Below are 21,034 nucleotides of genomic sequence, written 5' to 3' on the forward strand. Positions count from 1 at the left end.
GTTGGCGACCTGCTACGGCACTTGGATGTACGCAAGTCGATGGGGCCAGATGGGATCCACCCAAGGATACTGAGAGAACCGGCGGAGGAGCTGGCCATCATTTATCGGCAGTCCTGGCTATCAGGGGAGGTCCCAGTCGATTGGCGGCTAGCAAATGTGACGCCCATCTACAAGAAGGGCCAGAGGGTAGACCTGGGGAACTACAGGCCTGTCAGTTTAACCTCAGTGCCTGGGAAGCTCATGGAGCAGATTATCTTGTGTCATCATGTGGCACTTACAGGGCAAGCAGGTGATCAGGCCCAGTCAGCATGGGTTTATGAAAGGCAAGTCCTGCTTGATGAACCTGATCTCCTTCTATGACAAAGTGATGCACTTGGTGGATGAGGGAAAGGCTGTGGATGTGGTCTACCTTGACTTCAACAAGGCTTTTGACACCGTTTCCCATAGCATTCTCCTCAAGAAACTGTCTGCTCGTGGCTTGGACTGGCGTATGCTTTGTTGGGTTAAAAACTGGCTGAATAGCCAGGCCCAAAGAGTTGCGGTGAATGGAGTCAAGTCCAGTTGGAGGCCGGTCACTAGTGGCATTCCCCAGGGCTCGGTACTGGGGCCAGTCCTCTTTAATATCTTTATCGATGATCTGGATGAGGGCATTGAGTGCACCCTCAGTAAGTTTGCAGATGACACCAAGTTAGGTGCGTGTGTCGATCTGCTGTGTGTCGATCTGCTGTAACCCTATTTGTAACCCAAATAGGGTTACAATCAAAGTTTACAATTTATTAAATGAGTAGAGGTAAGCAAACAGCACTGGGTGCGCCTGGAGTTTCTGCTCCACCAAGACTCACACCTCATCCCCGCCAGAGTCCCCCTTTTTATAGCTTGGTTGTTCTGGGTGTACGTGGCATATCCTGGTATGTCCTGCGGTTGCACGTACTGTTGCTAGGGGTTCGTCTCGGACCTCCTGGTGGTCGTGAGGATGAAGGCCGTAGTCTTCCTCTGCGTTGCAGGTTGCGATCTTGCTGAGCAAGCACTATACATGTTCTTATCAGGATGGGCAGCTGGATACTTTCCAGCTATACAGGGTTGTCACAGCCCCCACAAGCTTCCCCACCGGTTTGATTAACAAACTTATTATACAATATTACAATCCCCCCTTTTTGTTTTTACCGTTTTGTTCATCAAACCGGGCAAGAGCTTCTCGCGCGAGTGGGAGGATGGGAGTTTCTTTACTAATAACCTGGTCTCCCTCTAAGTGTTCATATTGATTTCTTATTAACATTAGGTGTGCTGCCTCCAATCTATTCTTTACTAACCCAATCACTTTATTCAGTACCCGAGTCTCAAGGTTTACCCTTCAAACCCTCTATCAACACAAACTGCTAGACCATTCTTTTGCAAGATAACCACTCTGTTTCTCTTGGACTTGTGGTTATACAAGGGTATGTAAGACAGAAGGTCACATTTCATCATGAGGCCCTAGCATTGTTCCATACTGACACGAATCAGATGAACATATTTCACAATCCCCCATCTCCTTTTTCATGGTATTGATTCATGTTTTCCTTTCCAATCGAGTCAATACTTGCTGAAGTGGTATCAATTTTGGATATTCTTTTGTTTTTATTATCGTCAGGGAATGGTTTTTCTGTTTCCCTGGTTCTGGGTCAACAGTGTGAAAAACACTCCGTAGCCAACAACTTAGGCTCAGGCGAGGATCTCAGTGAAGTAGTAATTTATTCGCAATTGCAATGGCGGGCACCCCAAAAGCAGGAGAGCGCATCTACTAGTTCCAAAACACAGTTTATATACTTTTTGATGACAGGACCCTCCCCTGTTTCCCCACTGAGTGGGTAATCCAGGTTCACTATCTATCTGATGCTTCACAGACAAGCATGGCCTTCAGTTGCCGGCCTGTTAAATTTCAAATTTCTTTTGACATTTTTACTGCTTGAAGTGGTAATGTTTCTTCACTTATCTGACTTGACTTGATACCGTGATTTTCACCTGATTGTCCTAAGGAGTCTGGTTGTCTGCATTTTACAAGGTCGCCTGCTTAAGCTTTCTTATCACTGTAAGCATATCTCAGTACCACATTCCTTCCCTCTAAACAATGTAACTCTGCAAAAACAACCTTCTGTTCCCACAACAGGTACCACAGATATTTGCATTCCTTGTATAATGGAGAGTATTAGTCTGGTAAAACAAGGTATTAAACATGGAATTATTAAGAATCCTCCACATATCCCCAGTACAACCATCCCAATTTTAGTAAGCCAATCAACATCCATAAAGTCCCCCCTGATAATCCTCCCAGGTCGATTCCATTCTGAGTTTGAACTGGGGCATGTACAATTTTCTTCATTTCTTTTACAAGTTCATTTACAGCTTTTCCTTCTGTTGTGGTTTAACTCGGCTGGCAGCTAAACACCACACAGCCATTCGCTTACCCTCCCCCCTCCCTCTTTGGGATGGGGAGAGAAATGTAAAAGTGAAGCCTGTGAGTTGAGATAAAGACGGGTAAATAATAATAACAATAATAATGTCAAAAATGATGATAATAGTACTACTAATAATAATGTGTACGAAACAAGTGATACATAATGCAATTGCTCACCACCTGCTTGACCGATGCCCAGCCTAACCCTGAGCAGTCCTGCCCTCCTCCTTCTTGTGCTGGTAAATAATCCAAAGCTAAGCGATTTTGATACAAAGCATTTCTCATCTTGGTATTTTGCTTTGCAATTGATCCAAGTGTATCTTTGGTTTTATTTACTACCATTTCTACTACAGCTTGTAACCTAATTATTCTATTAAGCATATATATTGGGGTCCTATAGCCCCAGGATCCGTCTTCTGCCCACAGAGCTGGAATCATAATAGGCAAACACCTTCAATCAAGGGTTTGGGCCGCTTTCAGGGTCGATTTGGGTTCACATTACCGTTCAGTCTGTCAGGGTGATCCAGCTCCTGGAAAACAAATCACAATTCTAAATGGGTTTAAAAAAGGTTCTTACGTTATTTTCTTGGGACAACCCGATCTTAGTGTGGGAGAAGTCCGGTCGAGGCCCTCTCACTTGGCGGTCAATACCCATAGGGGTTGCCTCCCTCAGTAGACCATAAACACCACAGTGGACGGCTGGATACTTTCCAGCTATACAGGGTTGTCACAGCCCCCACAAGCTTCCCCACCGGTTTGATTAACAAACTTATTATACAATATTTATTACAAGGGTTCTGGAGAACAAATCCTACGAGGAGCGGCTGAGGGAGCTGGGTTTGTTCAGCCTGGAGAAGAGGAAGCTCAGGGGCGACCTTATCGCTCTTTATAAGTACCTTAAAGGAGGCTGTAGTGACGTGGGGGTTGGTCTGTTCTCCCACGTGCCTGGTGACAGGACGAGGGGGAATGGGCTAAAGTTGCGCCAGGAGAGTTTTAGGTTGGATGTTAGGAAGAACTTCTTTACCGAAATTTAGGCATTGGAACGGGCTGCCCAGGGAAGTGGTGGAGTCATCATCCCTGGAGGTCTTTAAAAGACGTTTAGATGTAGAGCTTAGGGATATGGTTTAGTGGAGGACTTGTTAGTGTTAGGTCAGAGGTTGGACTCAATGATCTTGAGGTGTCTTCCAACCTAGAAATTCTGTGATTCTGTGATATAATACCAAAACACACCTCCATCCCAAAAGCTACCCTCCTCCATGGTTCGACCACCCCTCACTGAGCATGCGCTCTGAATTTCTTGGACCCTATTACTTTAAATGGAGACGGAGGAACTTTTCACCAGTCATAACTAAGATATGCTTGACTAGAGTCACTCAAGCTCCACCTAAAAGATAGAAAATAATATAAATTGGCCTAAGAGAGAGGGGATGTCAGGGAAGATACCACTGTCAGGGGAGATACCATCCCGAGGGAATACAACATCCTGAGGACCTCCTGAATCCTAGGACCAGTCGACGGGCTGAGCCTCTCTTCCCCCCCATTGGGACGCCTTTGGGTGAGATTTGAACACTTGCTTATAAATCTCTCTAGAGTCTATGTGCCTTTTAACGCGATAATTTCCAGGCTACGCACCTGTGTCACCTGTGTATTTCATGCATGCTAGCTTGTTTTTGCAGACAGTCACTATCGCCGGCAATCTAAAGAACCTGTGTACCTGTTGCTATAATAAATTGCACTTGATTGCATTGTTCTTAGTCGTGACGGTTCTCATTAAACACGACTAGAGTAAGGGTGGTTATACATTATTGGTGAAAACGTGACCGTGGTAGTTCAGTGCTCTGAATCCAACCAGACCCCTAACGGTTAATGTGTTATTGGTGAATCTGTGATTGTGATAGTTCAGTACCCTGAATCCGACTGGGCCCATAACAATTAATCGGCTACACCCTTTAACACGACAGAGAAATTGGCGTAGTCAGCAGGTCCACTGGTTGAAATAAAGCTAGGGAACGAAGAGAGAGGCTTGAATTTTTTGTTGGTTATGGGATCTTCTTTCTCTCTGTTAATTCAAAAATTGATTCTGGAAAAGCGCTGAGTCTGTAAATGTAATAGGAGCAACTGGCCAACAGGAAAATTCATTCTTTTTGCAATGCTTGAAGTTTAAATTGGGGAAAAGATTTTTATACTTACCCAATATGCCAAGGCCCTTATTAGGAAGGGACTTATATGCTGGAAAAATTGGATGACAGTCAAGTTTGGTTCACAGTACTAGATTTAAAGGATGCCTTTTTCTGCCTGCCCATGGCAACTGAAAGCCAGAAACTCTTTGCCTTTGAATGGGAAAATCCTAATAAAGGACAAAAAACTCAGCTTACTTGGACTGTGTTACCACAGGGATTCCAGAATAGCCCCACCATATTCGGGAACCAACTAGCCTGTGAGCTTGAAAGACCCCTTCAGGAAAAGGGGACACTGTTGCAATACGGAAATGATAGCTACTATAGAAGAAAAGGAATGTGTAGATTGGACTATTAGTTTACTAAATTTTTTTTGGCACTAATACTGTGAACTCAGCCTCTTTCTTTAGTCATGATTGCATCAAGACCATGGACACGGTATACTCCAGCTGACCAGACTTAAAGGATACACCCCTAGAAGATGCAGAGTGTGAAATGTGTTCATCTGATTTATGTCAATATGGAACAATGCTAGGGCTGCATGATGAAATGTGACCTTCTGTCTTACATTCCCTTGTATAACCACAAGTCTAAGAAAAACAGAGTGGTTTATGTATATAGTTCTTGTATCTTGCAAAGTAATGGTCTAGCAATTCGTGTCAATAGAGGGTTTGAAGGGTAAACCTTGAGACTCGGGTCTAGGGGATAAGAGAACAAAGGAGTTTTCAAAAACTGCTGACTTTTGCATGGGACAAGTCTCTGATATCCGGCCAAGAGATTACCAAATAAGGAGAAAGGGGAAGCTGAAGGATGACCGAAGGACAAAGCCTGGGAGGAAGACTACAAGCCTTCAGTACGAGCGACCCCCCCCAGAAGGACCACCGGAGACCGATATGCATGCGTCCATGGGATGGTTCGGATCCCAGAAAACTAATTATAATAACCCTGCCTTTTCTAGAAGTGGTGATGAATATGTATTAGCCTAGGAGCATAAAAAACAGCCACCTGATGTAATAAGTGTGCGTCTTGGTAGAGCAGAGACGCCCAGCGAACCCAGCACTGTTTGCTTGCCTCTATTCATTTAATAAATTGTAAACTTTAATTGCAATCCTATTTGGGACTCAGTCGTTTATTACACGGAGGATTAGTATGTAGATGGCAGCAGCTTCATCCACCAGGGAGTTCGCCTCACAGGATATGCGATAACAAACATCAGCCCAAAAGGTGGAAATCATCACCTTGATAAGAGCTTTTGAGCTGACAAAAGGGAAAAGAATTAACATTTGGACATATGATATATGGAGTAATAATTCGTGTCAAGAAGATGGTGCAAGGGATTTGGAACGTCTTTAAGGGTTCCAGGGATTCAGAACCTCTTTAAGAGTTCCAGGGATTATTTGGAACCTCTTTAAGAGTTCCAGGGATTTGGAACTTCTTTGAAGGTTCCAGGATGGGTTGGGAGTAAAAGGACCCATAACAGGAACCTGGAAGGTTGAGTCTACTCCTGGAGATCTGAAAGTTAAGCTTAAAAGAACTTGAAGTATATCGGGGCATAGCTCCCCTTTGGATGCTAATTGTATGTATATTAAAACTTGTATTTATTGATTAGAATATTAGTGATTGTTGGAAACTCATATAAAGGCCCTAATAGAAGGATTTGGGGACCCGAAAACCCCATGAGGGAGTGCCACCTCCAGTAGAGATAAGCTAGTACCCGAAACATCTTGAATTACTCTGGTCCCGAAAATTTAAAATAATAGATGGGAAATATACCTAGAGGATTGGTTATGTACTTTGAATCGAGCCCCCACTAACTCGTGGAAAAGTTGAATGCAGGTAGGAGAGCCATTGGGTGTGTAAGCCTGGACCATTTCCTAAGAAGCACCAGGGAGAGGGAAAGACCGGAGAAGGGACCAGAACCCCAGCTCAAGAAGGTTTACCAAGGGCTGCAACCCCTTAGGGTAATAACCGCCGGGTAACATGGCCTTTACCGGACCTCTCCTAACTACATGCATAATTCTATTGGTCCAGGGACATTCTCAGAATTGTAGTGAATGTATTGTTAACACCCAGAGAGGAAGAATTCAGGAACAAACACTAGTATATCATGCTATCTATGCCTGTAAAGGGGAAGAATTAAACCCATGCTATGTAAACCAGAGTATGCTCGATGTAATGAAAGCAATAAGATAACCTGTTATGATCCCAAAGAGGTTCCCTATCAATGGTAGATAGAGGTAAGAACTAATAGGAAAGGAAATAGGAAAAAGAACTAATAAGGAAAGTTAATTGGGAAAAGTCGCATCACCACAAATCTTAGTAAGCCCTTATCAATCGATTTTGATGTGTGATGCTGTTAGTGGCAATTATTATACACCCTGTGGAACAATGAGTTGGATGAAATATTACAGTGAACAAGAAAAATATATACATGTATGTCCAAAAAATAGAACAAGGTTGCATTTTACCATGAAATTGAAACAGGAGCTAAATATGGTATCCCAACCATTGCTAAAAACTTGTTTATAAATCTTGCAGAGAATATTGTGAAGGCATTAAATGTAACAAGCTATTTTGTCTGTGGAGGAACAAATCAAGGGGAACGCTGGCTTTGGGAGTTGATGGAAGCAAACATTTCGGACCCAGAAATTTGGAAACCGGCAAAGGGTAATACACAATGGGTATTACAAACAAGCATAATTGGGCGAACCTGCTGGCAAAACCAGAATGGGAAACAATCAGTAGGGGATTTAGTCTGTGAAGGAGGATATGAATGGAATAAGACAATATTAAATTGGACCTCCTGGGGAAGTCCTCAAGAAATCCCGGAAAAACTGAAAAATTGGACAGATGGTAACCAAATACCGAATGGGTGGCCAGCACCCGATGGGCATTATTGTATCTGTGGTAAACTAGCATATACTAAATTACCTAAAAATTGGACGGGATCATGCATATTTTGGAACAATTAGGCCCAGTTTCTTCCTATTACCCATTGCTCAAGGAGAAAGACTGGGAATTATAATCAGAGGGTTGTTCCTGGGACTACTAACAATCCCGTGCTTAATTCCTTGTATTACATTCTTTGTATGGAGAATAATCCAAGGAATGCAGTTTACCACAATCTCGGTGGAAAGTCCTCAAGAAGACAGAGTGTGTCTTATGGTTCAATTGGCCTTGGCCAAATTCGAAGCCAAGACATGAATTAATGACATTCAAAAGAAGAGGAGGGATTATGATATTTGTTGTTTAATGTTATATGATAATCATATTATTAGTGTTGTTTCAAGGGTTAACAAAACACGGGAAAAGACGGCCTCACATAGGTTGGTGTCGATCACGTTTTGTTGCTTTTGGGAACCTTGTGGAGGGCAGAGAATGCGCAGAAGAAGAGGGAGCCGGTCGGGGCCGCCCCTGCGGTCTGGATGAGGTCCAGGAACCCACAGGGTCTGCACAGGAACAAAAGGTTGCTAGCGGTGATGGGGGGGGAACCGTGAGCCTTCATCCCCACGACCCCCAACGACCACCACCAAGAGACACAGTGCAGGCACCAAAAGGAGGAGTTTGTGAAAATGCTAATTATAATTCAAAGCGGGGATAGGTCATACATATGTATAGGTGTACTAGGGTTTCTTATGAATGTGTAAAAGCGATGTTCTATATATTTAGAAAGTTCAACAGTTGTGTGCGCGTGTTGGTAGAGCGTAGACTCCCCGCGCACCCAGTGCTGTTTACTTGCCTTTTATAAATATTACTAAATTCAGATTGAGTTGTATCTTCATTTATAACAGACAGATTTGAAATATTCCTTTGGTGTGGTGCATACACATGGGGCAGTTTGGAAGGAGAGAGGACTTTTATCTTCCTCAATTAAACATGCAGAAGAGATACTGAAATTACTCTGAGCGGTATACCTGCCTACATCAAGCAGAAAATACTGATATTGAAAGGGAAAATAGACTGACTGATGCAGGAGACAAAGGAGTGGCAGAATGGGCAACTGAGAGTCAAATTTTGGCACTAGTACCAGGAACAGAAAACCAGGCATTAACAAAAGCTTTAGAAAATGAAGTAGAATATTCTAAGATATAAACAGAAAATGTTACCTACAGGTTTAATGTAAATAAATGGTGGGAGAATTGTGATACCATATTAAATTGAATGGTAATTGGAGAACATAATAAAGCATGCTGGGGAGCTGAAGTGGTATAACAGTGTTTAAATAGAAAATGGATAGGACCTAACTGGTATACCATTGTTAGACAGGTATAAAAGTAAACCACAGACAGGTATCAAGCTCCAAACAGTGGTAAATTATTTTTTCGAACTCCCAAGAAAAGGAGGGAATCAATATTTATTGGTATTAACTGACACCTTTTCAGGATGGCCAAAAACATTCCCCACCAGAACAGCCAAGGCTTGGGAGGTAACTATTACTACAAGAAATAATACCTCTTTTTGGAGTTCCAGCAACTATATCCTCTGACAGGGGACCACACTTTATCTCAAAAGTGGTACAACAAATTAACCGCCATTTGGGTATAGACTGGTAACTTCATACCCCGTATTGCCCTCAGTCGAGTTGATAAGTAGAAAAAAAAAAAAAAAAGAACCACTTAATCAAACAGCAAATTGTGAAATTGGGACAAGAAGCAAATTTGGTCTGGCCTCAGTCTCTTCCTTTAGCCCTGTCGTTCTAACTGTTCTGTTCTAACTGAAACCAGGACAAGCCCTTTTGCCTATACCAAGGGCAAAAGAAGGACTAAGCTCCTTTGAAATCTTATATGGACGACCCTATGGAATACAAAGAGTCATATCCATGCAAGCTGGGGATGAAATTATGACCTCCTATATTGTGGCCTTAGGTAAACAGCTCAATGAAATTGGAAAGCATGTGAGTGGGACTCCAGCTAGAGGGTTAGATGGACCAGTGCACAATAGACAACCTGCAGATTATGTGTATGTAAAGTTTCTTGCAGAGAAGACCTTGGAACCTCAGTGGGAAGGACCGTTCCAGGTCACAGCGATCGGAATCAAGGAGCAGAACACCTGGATCCATCACACCGGAGTGAAAAAGACACCTAAGACACCATGGAAGGTTACCCAGGTGCAACCTGGAAGGTAACATTTTTCATGGTCTTAATAGTATCATTGGTCAAGGAAGCTGAACAGTGGGAGCACAGTATCTAAGAAATGGAACATGTCCATTTGACAAGGATGATCATGAACATCTAGGGCAGAGATTTGAACATGCGAAAATGTTAACGTATACACCAGATGCTAACTTGCTGTGTATATGTTAACAAACAAAAACAGATTGAGACTGCAGTAGCTCAGGATGATACATCCTGGGGATTTACAGATTTGGTAGAAAAATTGACTTCCTGGTTGCCAAACATAACATGGGTGAAGCAATTGTTTATCACAATAATCGTGGCTGTAGTTTTATCCATGGTTCTTTGCATGGTGAACCGATGTAAGTCATAAGAAGCTGGGAGGGGACAGAATCAGGACAGCTGACCCAAACTGGCCAAAGGGATATTACATACCATATGACATCATGTGGGACAATAAAAACTGGGAGGGTTGGCCAGGGGGAACCTCTGCTCAGGGACTGGCTGGGCATTGGCTGTCAGATGGTGAGCAACCACATTGTGCATCATTTGTTTTTTTTATATATATATATATATATATATATATATATATATGTCATTATTATTATTTTCCCTTCCTTTTCTTTCTTATTAAACTCTCTGTCTCAACCCACATGTTTTTGTGTTTTTTTTCTTCCTTTTCTCTCCCCCATCCCACTGTGGGTGGGGGGAGAGTGAGTGAACAGCTGTGTAGTGCTTAGCAACCTGCTGGATAAAACCACAACAGTCCTTTTGGCACCCAGCGTGGGGCATGAAGGGTTGAGATAATGACAGATATGATCAGAGAATGTTAAAACAAGATTTGTTATAAGCACTACATTAGTTTAATTGTTGCTGGTCACAATGTAGATTTTTTCATTTGCAATGTTGTGTTATGTACTTTCAAGGTTGTTTTTCTTAATTCCTTTCTTATTGCTTATAATCTCTCGGGTCTGGCCTAAGTTTGTTTCTGGTTTTGCCAGTTTGTTTGCAGTGCTCATAGAATATGTGCTCATATTACACTGACTGTGACCTTAATGCTGTATTTGTACTCAGTATGGCCATCATTTTTGCACTTCAGGAACCTTACTACAGAAACAATTAACAAGCACACACTTTCCTCCATGTGAGTTCTTGTGGTTTACCCTGTCAGGCAGCAAAGCACCACACAGCTGTTCATTCACCCTCGCCCCCCCACTGGGATGGGGGAGAGAATCAAGAAACAAAAGTAAAAGCTTGTGGGTTGATACCATATGACTTCATGCTGAACAATTAATATGGGGTGGCTGGCCAGGGTTGGCGGGGACCACTGCTTGGGGACAGTCTGGGCATCAGTCAGCAGATTGTGAGCAATTGCATTGTGCATCATTTGTGTTTTTTTTTACACATTATTATTACTTTTATTACTACTATTATTATTATTATTTCTCTTCCTTTTCTGACCTATTAAACTGTCTTTATCTCAACCCACAGGCTTGCACTTTTTTCTGATACTCTCCCCCATCCCACTGTGAGCGGGGTGGTGGTGTGCAAACATCTGTTTGGTGCTTAGCTGCCTGCTGAGTTAAACCACAATAAAAAATATATTATATTGAAAGTTCCATTAACCAATAAAAAAAACTGTGAACTACTTTATTCCCCCAATAAATTTTACTGCATGGAGTCTGAAACTATAAAACATTACAAAACTTAAAATACAAATAAGCCAAACTCGAAAACCACTGCAAACCATCACCTTTCTCTTTTAATTTTGCTTGCATGTTGTAGTGGGTTTACGTGGCAAGTTTTTGGTAGCAGGGGGCCATAGGGGTTGTTTCTGTGAGAAGGATCTAGAAGCTGCCCCATATTTGGGAAGGGCCCCACTGCTGAACAGAGCCGAGCCAATAAGTGATGTTGTTTTGCGCCTCTGTGAGAGAATATTTAAGACGGGAAAAAAAAACGCTGCGCCACACAGTAGCTGGGAGAGTGAGAGGAGTGAGGAACAGCCTTGCAGGCACCAAGGTCAGTGAAGAAGGAGGGGGAGAGGTGCTCCAGGCGCCGGAGCAGAAGTCCCCTGCGGCCTGCGGTGAGGACCACAGTGAAGCAGGATGTCCCCCTGCAGCCCATGGAGTACCACGGGGGAGCAGGGTTCCATGCTGCAGCCCGTGGAGGAGACCACGGTGGAGCAGGTGGACCTGCACTGACGAAGACTACCGCCTGTGGAAGACCCCTGCCGGAGCAGATTCCGAGCCGGACCTGTAGCCCGTGGAGAGGAGACCACGCAGGAGCAGGTGACCTGGCAGGAGCTGCTGCCCGTGGGGGAGCCAGGTTGGAGCAGTTTTCTCCTGAGGGATGGACCCCGTGGTACGGACCCATATCTGGAGCAGCTCTGGAAGAGCTGCTGCCTGTCGGAAGCCCACACCAGATCATCAAGGACTGTATCCCGTGGGTGGGACCCCACAGCACAGGGGACGAGAGTGACTGAGAAGGAGCGGCAGAGAAGAAGCACTGTAGACTGACCATAACCCCCATTCCCCCGTTCCCCTGCGCCGCTCGGGGGGAGGAGGTGGAAGAGGGTGGATGGGGGGGAAGGTGCTTTTGGTTTCTTTCCTTTGTTTCTCACTTCTCTAGCTTGTTAGTAATGAGCAATAAATCTTACTATCTTCTTATGCTGAGTCTGTTTTGCCCGTTACAATAATTATTGTGCGATTTTCTCATCCTTATCTCAACCTTTGAGCCCTTTTCACATATTTTCTCCCCATTCCTCTTTGAGGAGGGGGAGTGAGAGAGCGGCTGTGGTGGAGCTCGGCTGCCCACTCGAGCGGAACCACGACACATGTATACTACAATGGCAACTTTTCTTATTTTACTTAAGATGTTAACATGCACATACAGAAAGAGAATTATAACAGATCTCAGCATTAAAACAGTATTTAAGTTTTCAGTCAATTTCTTGTGAGTTCATCATTTGCTCTTTAAGCACAATCAGGTAATGAAATGATTAATTAGTAACTATTTGTATCCACACTTAATGGCAACTGCAGATGCCGAACCAAGTCTCTTGTTACAAATTTAGGTGAACACAGAGTATGGCAGCAAAATTCAGGACCAAAGTCTACATGCTCAAGTTCTTTGGTAGTTTCATACTCAACACTGTGAAATTACTGGAGCAATAGAGGAGGAAGAAAAAACACTCTCAGAGTAACCACAGGCTGTCCAAAAGTCCATTTAGCCCAGTATCCTCACTCCATCAAGTTTTGTACCTAAGGGAAAGACCACCAAGAACAGTGGCCTATAGTAGAATCCCAAAGAAATAGTAGAAAGAAAAGGGAAAACCCAGACTAACACTTCTCTTGTAGGCTCTCCCAGTTCCGTACTTCGAATTTTGGGGTATATATAAGGTATACACCAAGTTGAATCCCAAACCATGTTTTTTATTTTGTTTTATTTCCCATACCATAATTTAATGTATACTGTTTTACTGTTACTCCAAATATAAACGCACAATCTAGAGTATCATATAAATTATGTATGTCATAAATAATACTTATGGATATGGGTATTTCTTTAATCAGGAGACATAAAGGAAAATAACATTGCCTGGCAAGTACTGTTCTTCTGTTCTTGTTGCTTTATTTAATTACTAAGTTGAGAAATTTAGTGTAAGAAAATTTATGAATATTTCCATGGGACTTTTTCCTGCTATCAGCAATAGAGTTATTTAAACTTGTACCACAGATACATTCATTTAAAAAAAAATGTTCTTCCTTTCTAACGTAATCTTTTTGAGTATCTGCATGATGGTAATGTGTACTTTCTAAACATCAGTGCTTTAAGAATGTAAGAATTCTACCTGATAATGTGCATATTAAGCCAAGGCTTATACTACCTTCAGGGAAAATATACAAATTTCTTTTAAGCTTTTTTTTTTTTTAAAGTTATGTTATGCAAGTAGACAGACAACAAGGTTACAGCTAACAAAGCTGATCCAGAAATATTTCTTCTTGCAGGATGAAAAATTGTACATATTTTGAGGGTGATTTTTTATGCAGTATTTACAGAAAGAAACATCAGCAACCCTCACAGGAACATCTACATAGGGATTCATTTAGTAGTGCTACAGTGAATTTGCCAGGCCAGAAGCCTAAACTGAATTTAATGTAATATTCAAACAGTGATTCATGGTATCATTCCAAATTAAACATTTGAAAAGAACATTTTTGTACCTTACCAAATTGCATGCTCAACCACTATTGTTCAACATAGCAGCAGAGTGAAAAAATCTTTGAAATAAAAGAAAAAACACAAATATTTAAAAATATTTTTCAAATATCCTGTCCTGGTCAATGATACAAACTGAATTATTTTTATGAGGTTGTTCTAGGTCTGTTAGGTGTAGTATCCCTCTCTTCAGGCAAACCAACAATATGCAGGGCTCAGGTGTGGGGCAGCAGTATTATGATACAAAAAAAAAAGTATTTGTTCATGAAAGTTTTTGATCCCAACACCTGAAAAGCAGTGTCATGAGTATGTACTATTACAAGCTGTATATGAATTCTTATTTCTGTTTTTACGAGATCTTCAGATTTTTCAAGATTTTCCACATGACATCCTTATCTCCAAAGCGGAGAGAGATGGATTTGGTGGACCATTCAGTGGATAAGGAATTGTCTTGAAGGTTGCACCCAGAGAGTAGTGGTCAATGGCTCTATGTCCAGGTGGAGGCCGGTGACGAGGGTTGTCCCTCAGGGGTCTATCCTTGGACCGGTACTGTTTAATATCTTTATCAGCAACATAGACAGTGGGATTGAGTGCACCCTCAGCAAGTTTGCAGATGACACCAAACTGAGTGGTGCAATTGATACCAAAGAAGGAAGGGATGCCATCCAAAAGGGACCTGGTCAAGCTTGAGAAGTGGGCCCACATGAACCTAATGAGGTTCAACAAGTCCAAGTGCAAGGTGCTGCATCTGGGTCAGGGCAATCCCAGGTATGGGTACAGACTGGGAGAAGAATTTATTGAGAGCAGCCCTGAAGAGAAAGACTTGGGAGTTCTAGTGGATGAAAAGCTTGATGTGAGCCAGAAGTGCATCGAGGCCAACTGCATCCTTGTCTATGCACCTCTCCTATGAAGACAGACTGAGTGAGCTGGGGCTGTTCAGCCTGTGAAGAAGAGAAGGCTCAGGGGTGACCTTATTGCAGCTTTTCAGTACTTAGAGGGGAATTATAAAAAAAGATACAGAGAAACTTTTTGCTCAGTCAGATAATGACAAGACGAGGGAAGGTCTTTAAACTAAAAGAGGGGAGATTTAGATTAGAGGTTAGGAGGAAATTCTTCACTCAGAGGGTGGTGAGGCACTGAAACAGGTTGCCCAGAGAGGTTGTGGATGCCCATCCCTGGAGGTGTTCAAGTCCAGTTTAGACGAGGCCCTGGGCACCCTAATCTAGTGAGTGGCATTCCTGCCCAGGGCAGGGGTGTTGGAACTAGATGATCTTCAAGGTCCCTTCCAACCTGAGCCATGCTATGATTCAGCCTTTGTGAAAAAGAAAGGTTCAATAAAGATTTGTCCTGAAAAAAGACAAAGCATTACTTAAAACTCCAATTCCGTGTATCAACACTGTCCTGTTCAGATATGGTATGCTAGTGCATAATTATAAAATTTTAGTATATGGAGTGTGCATGTTTGCGACTGTATAGACACCCATATACATAGACCACTTGCTTTTTAATGTGCATATGAATGGTACTCCAGATATATTCAGTGTCTGCTTTGGACAAAAATGACTTTTTTAAAAACTTTACTTCAAATTGTTCTAGCCATAAACAAGTAAAGGTGCTTTTTCTTTTTTTTTTTTTTTTTTTTTACACAGTTGAACATCTAATTAGCAAAACTATTGCAAAAAGTGAGCTTTTATTTCTGCTTATTTATTTTCTAAGTTGTGAAGGCCTTAATTGTCCCTAAGCTTTCAGTAATCAAGTATTGTAGGACAAATTGCATCAAATATATTCTTCATGTGCAATTACATAAGCATGTTAAAAAAGATCAATATATACATTCAGATGGCCAAAACTGCTTAGCTGTCATATCTCTCAGTAACATCTCTTGACCAAATTCTGCCCATGGCTACACATAAACAAAACAGGATCTGACGTATTCCTTAAGCTCCTATACAGCTCTTAACTAAGAATAAAAATGCAGAGAATGCAAATGATAAAATAACTTCATACCTGATCCAGTTCAGACAAGGATAAACTTCAGGAAATGTTCAGTTTAACTGATCTCCTTTTGGGGTCTTTTGCTTTGGGGTGTTTTAGGATGAATGGATTAAAAGTGGAAGACTCGTGAGGAGGATGGGATGAGAACAGAAGACTGGTGAGGGGGATTGTAAACCTGCTCAAGTGACCTTGCAGCTGGGATGATATAAAAGGCTGAAGAGTAGTCATATAGGAAAGCATGTATATCATACCTATTGCTGTTTATCTTCTACGTGTTTGACAAGTAGCACATCTGCATATAGATAACATAGGTGTTTGGTAGATTTAGAGGCGCAGTATTGGACATGCTTGAGCTCCCTGCTTTGGTAGGGAGAAGCACAGTGAAGATTAAAGCATGGTGGTAAACTTTGACTGTGTGAACCCCTGATAAACAGGTGTAAACAGCAGGTCTGCAATCCTCTAGCATGGACCAAGCTTAGCAGTGTTTGCTTGTGTGCCTCTGCCTGGGTGCTGCTTTAAAGATCCCCTGGCTGATGAGGTAGCAAAAATATTTTTTCTTTGTGTTTCAGCTGTGGGTCTGTGGTTGTTCCTGCTGCCTGTCTGTGCTGACGCACACAGGATGACTTAGATATACTGTACAACACCTATCCCCTGAAATTCCACAGCACTAGTGCTTTAGAAGAAAGCCATCTAATCGTGGTGAGTCAGAAGTAAAATAATGAGCTGTTTAGATTTTTTTTTTCTTTTAAAAGGTAGATTAAAATTAAACTATGACAGATGTATCTGTTTACTGATACATGCTTTTTTTTATTAGTTAGTGATAAGCCTGCCATTTAAATTCCTTAGCATCTACAATGCAAACTGAACTGCCATGGGAACAGGGGGAAAAGGACACACTAAAGTGCTTTAAAAGAAAATGGATCATTTTCTTTTTAAAAGAGAGAAATCAAACAGGCCTTTTATACATTTCAGAAAGTGTTTACCGTATTAAAAAAAAAAGTCTCCTTTCTCAGAGGTCTCAGAAAACTGAGTGGAGGTCATGGAAAACTTTGTATGTTATGACATATAGCACTTTCCAGGAAGGTGTTATACTGAAATTCTAACATTAAAAAAAAAAAAAAAAGTTAAAAAAAAATCATGTCAGGACTTTATACATTGCAAAGGAATATAAAAGATTCCTTCTTTCTTCAGTGGTTGCTTTGTAAGCAAATAAATTTTGCACAAGTAAGGACAGATCCTTAAATGTCAGTTGTTCTTGTGTAAGATGTATCCATGATATATCCAAGATATATCCAAAATATCCATGAGTTAAAATTGTCAGAAGAATACAAAGTACAGTCTTTTGCCTTTTTATTTATCCTTAAATTATTGACAATGTTAACAGTATACAGCTCCAAGAAAGATTTATTCACAAGGTATGAGCAAATCATAATTCCAAGTCTAGGAAAAGGAGAAGCAGCATTGAAAAATAATCTTCTAAGTTGTTTGTTTTTAATTGTAAGGAGCTTAAGAAATACTTTATGGAATAAGAACATTAAAAAACTTAGAAGTTAAAACGGTGGAGTTAAACCAAGAGTTACTTTGTTCTTAGTCAACAAGCTTATTCTAGTCACTTTTAATTTTATTGTAAGCTTAACTAAATAATTAATGTACCTTCTGCAAAGGAAATAGTTTGATTTTTCCTGTTTTTAAAGTTTAGTTCAGCTTAGTGAAAAGTAACAGCTAAATTCTCAATGATCAGTGAAAGCAGAACAGAGTCTTTGCATATGCTGTTATATTAAAAAAATGTAAAAACTTCAACAATCATGTATTTCAGTGTAGAAAGTATTGATTACTATGCAAAGAAGATTTTTTTCCTGCAAATTAGAATGGTTAAGGAGACACTTGGAATAAATACAATAACTATGTCAAAGACAAGTGTGTTCACTACTGCAAGGAAAGTATGTCAGTGGTCTGACTTCATTATATTCAGTGCTACTGTGCTGAAAATGGTGATGGAGAAGATAGTCTGCTAAGTGTCACATTTTAAGCAACCTTGTAAACTAAGGCAAAAACTAATCTTTCTTTGATTTAAATTCTCATCAACAATCACATTTGGATAGTTATAAGTTGTATTTTATGTTATGGACTGGAGGCTGGCTGTACAAAAGCAAGGTTCCTGTAGCAGTCAGTGAAATCAGTTTTGTAAAGTCAGCATCAAGGCCAGAATATAATACACAATTTAAAAGTATCCAAATGCAGAAAATCAAATGCAATTACCCATTTATTTACTTTTCCTATTGTTAATTCTGCAGTGTAACAAAGTAAAATCTCATTTGGCTGTTTCTGAAATGTTTTATATTTATTGTGAAATTCACTAATTCCACTTTTTTCATAATCATTTACCCTTCAAGATCATCAAGTCCAACCATCATCTAACACTAGAAGTCCATTGCTAAGCTATGTCCCTAAGTGTGCCATATCCACATGTCTTTTAAATACCTCCAGTGATAATGACTCTACCACTTCCCTGGGCAGCCTGTTCCAATGTCTAACCACCTTCTCCGTGACAAAATTCTTCCTGATGTCCAATCTAAACCTTCCCCTGTGCAACTTGAGGCCATTACCTAGTGTCCTATCACTTGCCTCCTGAGAAAAGAGACCAGAACCCTCCTTGCTGCAATCTATTTCCAGGCAGCTGTAGAGAGCCTGGATGTAGGATGTAGGATGATATAGCACCCAAAATATATCACATTTATGTATAGAAATGTATTCAGACATACTTCAGTAATAGCTGCATCTTCAATGAAGAATGTTATATGACTACAAAGCATCTAATCTAATTCTGTCTTTGCATAACCTTTTTGCAAAAAATGATTTTCTTTGTTTTGCTGAGACATACAAACTTTCTCAAAAAATATCACATATAAAGAATGTTTAGATGTATAATACGTTTCATCATTAAAAGTAGGTATTCATCAGCAGTAGAATCTCACAGTATAACAAATGTGCCAAGAAACCAGTAAAAATATAAACATAATTAATAATGGAGGAAATGAATGACTGTTACAATATGGTTCAATAAATACATTCCAACTAAGTGCTTATAAGTTCAGTTGGGCTGAGGCCAAGCCTTTTTTTTTTTTTACCTCTTGAAGAACATCTATCCTTCTTGAGAATTTATCAAATAATAAGAAAAATTAATTGGCTTCCTATGTACTTCCCTGACAGAACAATGTTAAATCTATTTCATTTACTAAATGCAATGATTTATTTCTTCTTTTTTTGGTGGGGGGGAGGGTGAAATTATTAGACATTACTTTGTATGTATTCCTACGTGTTATGTGTATTTTTCATATTATGCTTAATAATTTTCTTTCAATTAAATAAGCCTTATTGCACAAAGAAGGATTTCAGTTTTCTATTCAAAAAAAATCATGAAAATCAAAGATCCAGCATACAGAGGGTTCCAGAGTACATCAATCATTGTATGGCAAATCCCCATAATTTCAGAAAGTATGATTTATGTGGGTCACATTTATAAACAGGTGTTGGGAATGGGGAAAGAAGGTTTGTACCTACATTAAAAAAAGTTTATTTGCTAACACTTACCATTTTTAGATTCTGTGAAGTCTTTGGATTGCAGTTTCTCTGAAGTAGCACAAGGAGAACAATCTGAAAATAATTAAAACCAAACAAACATGTAATTCCAACTATCACAACATTATAAAGGCTGTTTGTTTTTTTTCTGGTATAATATTGAATGAGCCAAGTATAAGCTTCAGTGGTTAAGATTAAATTCATGAAAAAATATTCTAACCATATCTTCTATCATGCTTAACTGCATTTCAGTGGTCTGTAGGCTTAAATATAGGACAAAGGAATCCCTGTTACCTGGATTCGCAAATCCCTATGATATTCTTAGCAGTTTGAACATCTATGAAGAACGCTATACCTAATGGTTAACACACTTGAAAATCAGCCAAGTGGACAAAAAAAACATCCTATGTTTACTGTAAAGGTGATTCATTGTTCCCAGGCATTCTACAAAGTGTTTTTTTTTTTTTTTAATTTTAATTAAGAAACAAGTATAACAGTGTCAGGTTTTCACAATGCAATGGCTAAGAGAGTAGGCATTTTTTGAAATAATACTGTATTACATAACCTACAGTTTTCTCTTCCTCTATTCCACACATACATACCCCTATTTTAAATGGGGGGGCGGGGGGGAGGATAAGAGTAGGTGCTATTTATCTCATGGTGTCTTAAATTCCTACTCTCTTAATTGACTCTATTTGTAGTATACGTCTTTTATCAGTTTTCATATAGTGAGAAAAATTAAAGTCCTCTTCAATTGCTTATATATTTCTTACCTATAGTGTGTATGTATGAAATGCAATTAGGCATGAGTCATATTTACATACAAACACATATATATTGGATATAAAATTGCAAATTCATATCTGTAGATGTTCACATAAACATTTGGAAGAAATGTACACCAAAATGCATTCATTTTGTTTCAAAAGAACCACCAAAAATTTAACTTCTGCATATGCAAAAAAATGAAGAAGTCTGTTGCAAGAATGACTGCTTTCTAAAAATAAAACCCAGCAGCCTGAGAGGAATCCAGTGTAAGAATGGAGAATGAAATTTGTTTTACAAGACAGAAAAAAAGAGACAAAAAATATCTGAGAGGCTAACAAAGCAATGTAAATTATGTTCCAAAATGTGTTTTGGTGTTTTTGGAGTGCAAGAGCACAGATTTAGAAAAACAGTTCACATACCCCCTTGAACATGTGCAGAAAAATCCTGTCTAGAAAACCATCTTTAAATGATACAGAGTTAAATATATGTACTGTGCATTTCTCATCTTCTTGAAGAAAGCCTATTTGCAAATGTGCACTGAAGGGAGAGGGGGCAAGCTGCTGCAAAGTCCAGCTAAGGACAAAAGAAAAAGAAACAAAGAAAGAGAGAGAAATAATTTTAAAACAACACAACAACAACAACAACAAAGCCCACACAACTATAGATTGTAATTGCGTATACTTACAGACAAAAGTCCCTGCTCACTTTCTGTCCTTTCTACATGATCTGAAACACAAATGTGAATTAAG

The 21,034-nt window shown here is 40.2% G+C and overlaps 1 pseudogene; it reads right to left on the reverse strand.

The window, feature by feature from the left end:
- Positions 1 to 21,034, reverse strand: part of LOC137846790 (neuronal regeneration-related protein-like) — a 33,165-nt pseudogene that overhangs the window by 11,678 nt on the left and 453 nt on the right.

This window comes from Anas acuta, chromosome W (genome assembly GCF_963932015.1).
Source record: "Anas acuta chromosome W, bAnaAcu1.1, whole genome shotgun sequence".
In the NCBI taxonomy this organism is placed as follows: domain Eukaryota; kingdom Metazoa; phylum Chordata; class Aves; order Anseriformes; family Anatidae; genus Anas; species Anas acuta.